Genomic DNA, 6,636 nt, shown 5'->3' with positions numbered 1-6,636 from the left:
TTTCAGATGTGCGACATTATAAGACAGAGTATCTTGACCCGAAACATGCGCAACTCATTACCATGCCCAGTTTTGTCTACAATGGTTGTTATTTAACTTAATACCCCTGGTGTTTGGACAGAAAAGGAAAGATATGGCTCCTCTTAGTTATCCTTAGTTGTTGACAACTTTGAACCTGATGTTAAAGTGTCATGTACAGCAGCCTCTCCCGTATGAGGTAATGGATAGTCGAAGTTAAGTTATGGGCAGGAGGTGAAAAAGTTCCCCCAAAAGATTCCAATTTGATTTTGTTTCTTACAAAAATAAATGATAAAAGAGGATAGTTATGTTACTTAATATAATAGCTGCTCTTGAAACTCAATATTCATTCTTGATATTTGGGTTGTTAATCAATTTCTGTTATGGCTAGTTGATTAAATGTTAAGGTTTTATTTCATCAAATTTTGCAAAAAATATTTAACAACTTTGTTGTTTATATACGTAAATGTTAAAACAAGGACGATTTCTATATAATCAGAGGCAGCAGAGCCTTTGGAATAAAGCATTTTGTATATTAAATGCAAATACATCTGCCTATTAATCAAAGAAAATGTACGCTTTATTGCTATACGAGCTTTTTTAACTTTTTTAAACATACAGTAAAGAATGTAGAAAAAGTAAGTGTTAGAAAAACTTTTTAACAGAAAATTTTTAAGGCGTTAATTTGTTGTTGAACTTTAAATTTTTCCTTTTAATTGATGGAATAATTTTCCAGATCATGTTTTCGTTTATAGATTTGAAAGGCTATACTCAAACCTTGAAAAAAAATTCTTTTACGATAAGGTTTATTATTGATTTTAAAACTACCCTTAACTTGACAGATTTTTGATTTCAGCATAGCAGTATATATAATTATACATGTACGTCTACATTTACATGCATCATGGCAATAAGAAATATTCAGTTTTAAAAATTTTATGATAGAGAATAATGTTACTCCATTTTTATTAGTAGCGAAGCTACTCTATAATTCGAAATGTCCGTCCTTACGTCTGTCCGTCTGTTAGAGACAAAGTGGGGGAAACGTAATTTTCACGGCTTCTATGACAGATAGAAGGCTTAAACTTTTTGACAACATTCCCATCACTAAGGAGCATAATTAACCTTAACACATAAATGGCGGTCGCAATGCTTTTTAGCAGGTTTTTGGCTATTTTTATATTTTACATATTTCCCCATATCTTTGGTGTTTATGGTCCGATTTTCCAAATTTTGTTGTTCAGAATATCAAAATTGATTTTCTAGTTGTTTCAAAATAATCATGGTGATCGGAATGCCTTTTATCAGGTTTTTGGCTATTTTTATGTTTTTACATATTTCCTAATATCTTTGGTGTTTTTGGTCTGATTTTCAAACTTTTTTTTAGATAACAATATCATAAAAAAATTTCCAATTGTTCTGAGCATCCAGTATGTAATTTGCTTTTATTTCTACTTGTACTTATTCCCATTCACGATTTTTGTGCATCGCTACTTATGGATGTTGTCATCCTTGTTTTTAAAGCAGTCCTTGAATTTAAATCTTTTATTCTTGTATTTAATTGTTACGTAAATGTTCCTTTATTCATATTCATTTTTTCATTATATCATAATATTCAGAGATCTAAAGGGATAAGATGATGGCCGATAAATTTATGTACATCACCAATGATGACAAACAAATTTAATTATTTTGTAGATTAAAATTAGTGGTTAAAACGTTCGAAAACCGAACTTAATTAACCAACCATTTAAACTAAAGTCCCCAAAGTTTTTAATCCAACGAATAATAAAATGCTGTTATAAAACTTTTGGGACTAGTGTAATAAACAGCTCATTGTCCCATATCTTTCTGCATAATACAACTGATACAGCCTACAGGGATAGGGCAACTATCTTAAAATTTACCTCCCAAAATCCGCAGAAAAGTACAATGTTTACGATACTACCTAAGGGTGAAGAAATATGTTATAAAAAATTGAAAATAAAAATAAAAAATTGTTGGGGGGGGGGGGGGGGGGGGCGGGGGTGCAAATTATTGAGCAAAATTCAAAGCTAGAAATATATGTGACGTTCAGTAGCATGCACACATTTTGCCATCAGGGTGTGAAACCCTGGAAGGGTAAAAAGGGGGGGATGGCTGTTCTTCCTAATATCATCTTTTTGGAGGGTGCTACACCCCCTTTACTTTCCCAGTAGTGACGTGAAGTTGTAGGATACCTAAAATATCAACCACATTAGCCATTTCGTTTAAACAATTTTGGAAACAATCAATTTTAAAAACTTTTAGCAGCTGCGTCAGGCAACAGCCGCAGCTGCAATTAACAGGCGCCACAGAACCTTTTTTTTAAACAAAGCACAATAAATAGAAAGCAAATTTAATTAAGAATCAAATCTCTGGATATAGTACATTAAATATTTAAATATTACAACTTAGCCAACTAAATATTCAGAAACTTTTCTTTTACAATTTGAATAATATTATCTCTTGTTCAAGTAAAAACATTGTTTTAATCAAAAAGTTAAATATAAAAATATACGTATAACAGTATACAATAAAAATGAAATTTATCATTTTTTATCTTAACACTTATTTTGCCCTAATTTAGATCTGTTTTTTTTTATTTTTTCACAAATCTTTATCACTATTGGACGTAATCTTTCTCATTTTTATTATTGGAGCACATTTATTTCTACTCAAAAAGTACAACGGCAGATAATTTAATTTATCCATGCAAAATGAAAATTTCGCCTCCTACTATACAGAATACATAGTCAACAAGGATGACAACTTCGATAAAAGTGAAGCTCTGTAACGACAGGATAATTAACAATTGTAGAGTGTCAGAATATAATAGCAGAATATAAATGTATAAATTCTAAACAAAACTATAAGTAAATTTGTTTAAAACTGCTCAAATGGAAGATGATGTTTAAGGACATACCTACATTTTAGGGCCTGTTTTTAGAGATGCTTCGCTTATGATATTATACCTTGTTGCAATAAGGAATCAGCATTAAAAAATCAGATAAATAGGGTAATTATTTAACAAAACAATTTTTGTCAAAAAATGGTTTTAATGGACATTCTGGTAACTAATATATAATTGCTATGCTTTCTAAATCGTACATAACTCTTATAGGAATTTTCATACAAAGTATGAAATCGATAGGACAATTCTACCATGTCTAAATTAACAAAAAGAGCTAACCGGTACGGACGGACTTACCCTAATTATAGAAAAGCTTCATTTTTAACAAAAGGAGTATTATAGAGAAGAATGAGATATGACAGGCGGCCAAATATTTCTCAAAATTTACTCGCTTCAAGAGGATTGGTAAATAAACCAAAAATTATGTTAAATTCATAACTTTTGATTTATGATTGAAATAAAGGATTTTTTCCAAAGGTGTTGGGGAGGAGTTCTATATTTTCTTGAGGTCTTTGTGACATGAAATTTTAATAAAAGTATTTTTCATATTTTTTGTAAAACAAATATTTTTTTAACCTTAATTTCTTATCCATTTTTCTTTTGAAAATTGAAGATGAACAAAATTGATAAGGATATTATGATTGTGTAGAGTAGAGTTAGGAACAGGGTAAAATATTCAGAAATCTAAAGGGATTAGACAATGGCTGATAAATTGATGTTTATCCCTAATGCTGATACAAAAAATTACCTCTTCTGTAGAATATTACAATTAGTGTTTGAAACGTTTAGACAATCAAATTAATGAACGAACCAATCAAAATTCACTAAAGTCCCCAACGAATAAGAAAAAGTTATTGTAAAACTTTGGGGACTAGTGTAAAATACAGAACTTGCCCCCCCCCTCTCTCTCTCTGGTTAGGAACAGGATAAGTCTTTATTTAAGACCATGTTATAAGAATAATCCTAAATTGGTTACATGGCCGTGTTTTAATAAAAGAGTTCTGCTCAACTATTGATCATCATGACGGCCACATGAATAAAACAGCGAATTGTTTTTGTGAATATTGACTTACTTGTGGCTGCAGCTTTTTTTGCGGATAATTATAAAAAAAATGTGTAGACGGCTGCGCTGATATATAGCTTGTTAAAGTTAAATAAGGCCAACTGTGTAGATGGATATACAAAAAAGTTTTATTAATTATACCCTAGCTATATTAAACACTGAATTCAGTATAAATATAAAACCCCCATTGTTTATTCTTATACTCTATAATTCACTTGATCTGTCCGTCGGTCCGCCCGTGTGATTTTCTTGGCAATTAATTGAGATAGACAGCTTAATATTTTTTGTGGAGATTCCCAGTACTAATGAGCATTCAGTATATAATTTACATTTTTAATGCTTCGCTACTTATGAATATTGTCATTCTCAAATGTCAAAATTAAAAAGTTAAATAAATTATTTTGACGGAGAACTGCTTTGCTGGTGAGTAGTTGCTCGCAAGATCCACCGCACGGGGTCCACCGGCAATGTAATATTGAGTTGTCAGCCTATTCAGACGAGCGTAAGACACACAGGTACAAATTTCGGTGGAGCAAAATTGGAAATTCCTTAATATTTGTAATTTTATCAGGGAGGAAGAGGACATTGTACTGTTAATTACACTAGTACGCAAATTTTTATAAAAATATTTTCTCATTAAAAATTTTGGTACATACTTTTAATAAGTTTTAATTGCTTGGTTCATTAGTGTTTAAACATTTCAGTTAATAGTTTTAATCTTTATCAGGGCAATTTTTGTTTATCATCATTTGGATGAACATCAATTTATTATCCTTTGTCTTATTCCCATATAGATCCCTGATATCATATACACCAAAGTAGCTGGGTGAATGTATGTCTCTCTGCATATTTTAAAAGGGATGGGGAAGTTGTTATGTTTTGTTAATGGGGGGATAGTGCCAATAACCCTCTTAAGTACTTTTTAATTAATTGTTTAATGTTTTTAAAAATTAAATTTATTTCTGAGCTGCTTTAAATAATAAACATTTTCTTCTTTAAATAATCTAATTTGTACTCTTGATGGTATTAATGAGGCAATATCAATTTCTTAATTAGTTTTCCATGCTGGTTTTCATGTAATTGAATATAAAAACATTCTTTATTTGATAGGTATACAGCAATAATCTAATTAATAAAACATACAGGGTGCGCCACATAAATCCGGACTTTTTTCAAACGGCCATAGCACCAAAACTACTTGACCAATCATGACGTTTGACCACACTATAAAAGCTTGGGTAGTTATCTTTTTGCCCATAAAAATTTTTAGACGATGGAGGACGTGTTCTCCAAGCTGGCAGCGCTTATGTTCAACATGGCAGAATCGAAACGCGCTGATAGTTTACCCTGGATTCTTGACTAGGGCCCACTAAATCTGACCTCAGCCCATCTGTAGGTGAGGTAGAGTTATACAACTTGCTGGGGATACTGTTAGATACATTAGTAAGACACTAAAAAAGACTAGAGCTCTCTATCTGAAATGGCTTGGCCGTAGTACTCCATCAAAGTGAAACGTGGCAGATTTTGAGAGGTCAAAAACGTCAAAAATCGTGAAAATTCGTGAAAATTTCTCGGTTCTCGACTAAATGGGCCCATTTGTAACCTTTAAACTCGTTTTAGACTATGTGTTGCAATGATAACCCTAGCTTAATCTTCATGCCATTTCCAAAAAGGTATTGCACGTTGTTCTAGCTTAATTGTGGCCCAAATGAGAGCCGCCGTGTCGAAGGGTAGCTTGAAAGATGGGTGAATTTGGATCCTGCAGTTACTCACGTCCCTAAGGAGATATGGCCTCCCAGCAGCCCCGATCTTCATCCAATTGACTTTTGGGCCTGGAGCGCCATTAAAGCATGAACCAATAGACGCGCCCATACCACAAAGACCTCCCTCATTGCCACTATGAAGGAGAACTTCGCCAGCTTGGACAGGGACATGGTGACCAGGGTCTGGGGGCGGTTCAGGGGGCGGGTAGAGGCGGTGATTGAGGCTGGCGGCGATTTTATTGAATAATCTAATAGTCATATAGCTAGTTTGCTTCCCAGTTTTTAAAATTCAATAAAATCTTTGAAATTGGTGATTTTATGTTCATTTTTTAAAAAATAAGAAAAAGTCCGGATTTCTGTGGCGCACCCTGTACTATTATCTTAGATCTATGCATAAGATAGGTGTATACAATGAATTACACTGGTACCCAAAGTTTACAACCATGCTATCTTATTTGATGGCTGAAAAACTATTGGTGCTTTTATTGAATTGCTATTGGACAGATACAAAATATTTCCCCCAAAGTTTTATATAATGGTGGACATAAAGATAGATTCATAGACAAATTTAGATATAATAGATGAACATTTTGTAAAGTTAAGACTGCAAGAAATTTTGTACAAGTCAGCATTGTACACTTGTACAATTTTGTATTTATATTAAATATTCAATACCTGTATAAAATTACAAAACTTTATAAACAATCCAATTTGGACAAAATCAATCTCCATATAAAGTACCAAATTTTCTTCAAGAATAAATTCAATTTAGTGTAGGCACAACATGATCTAAATCTTTCATAATCCAAAAATATTTTTTGTTGTAAAATTATAAAATATAAAAGTTTTACAAAAATATC

The sequence above is a fragment of the Acartia tonsa genome, chromosome 5 (assembly GCF_053477335.1).
Source record: "Acartia tonsa isolate MP-2025a chromosome 5, ASM5347733v1, whole genome shotgun sequence".
Taxonomy (NCBI): domain Eukaryota; kingdom Metazoa; phylum Arthropoda; class Copepoda; order Calanoida; family Acartiidae; genus Acartia; species Acartia tonsa.
The sequence above is the reverse complement of the archived record's forward strand: the minus strand, read 5'-3'. Positions refer to the sequence as shown.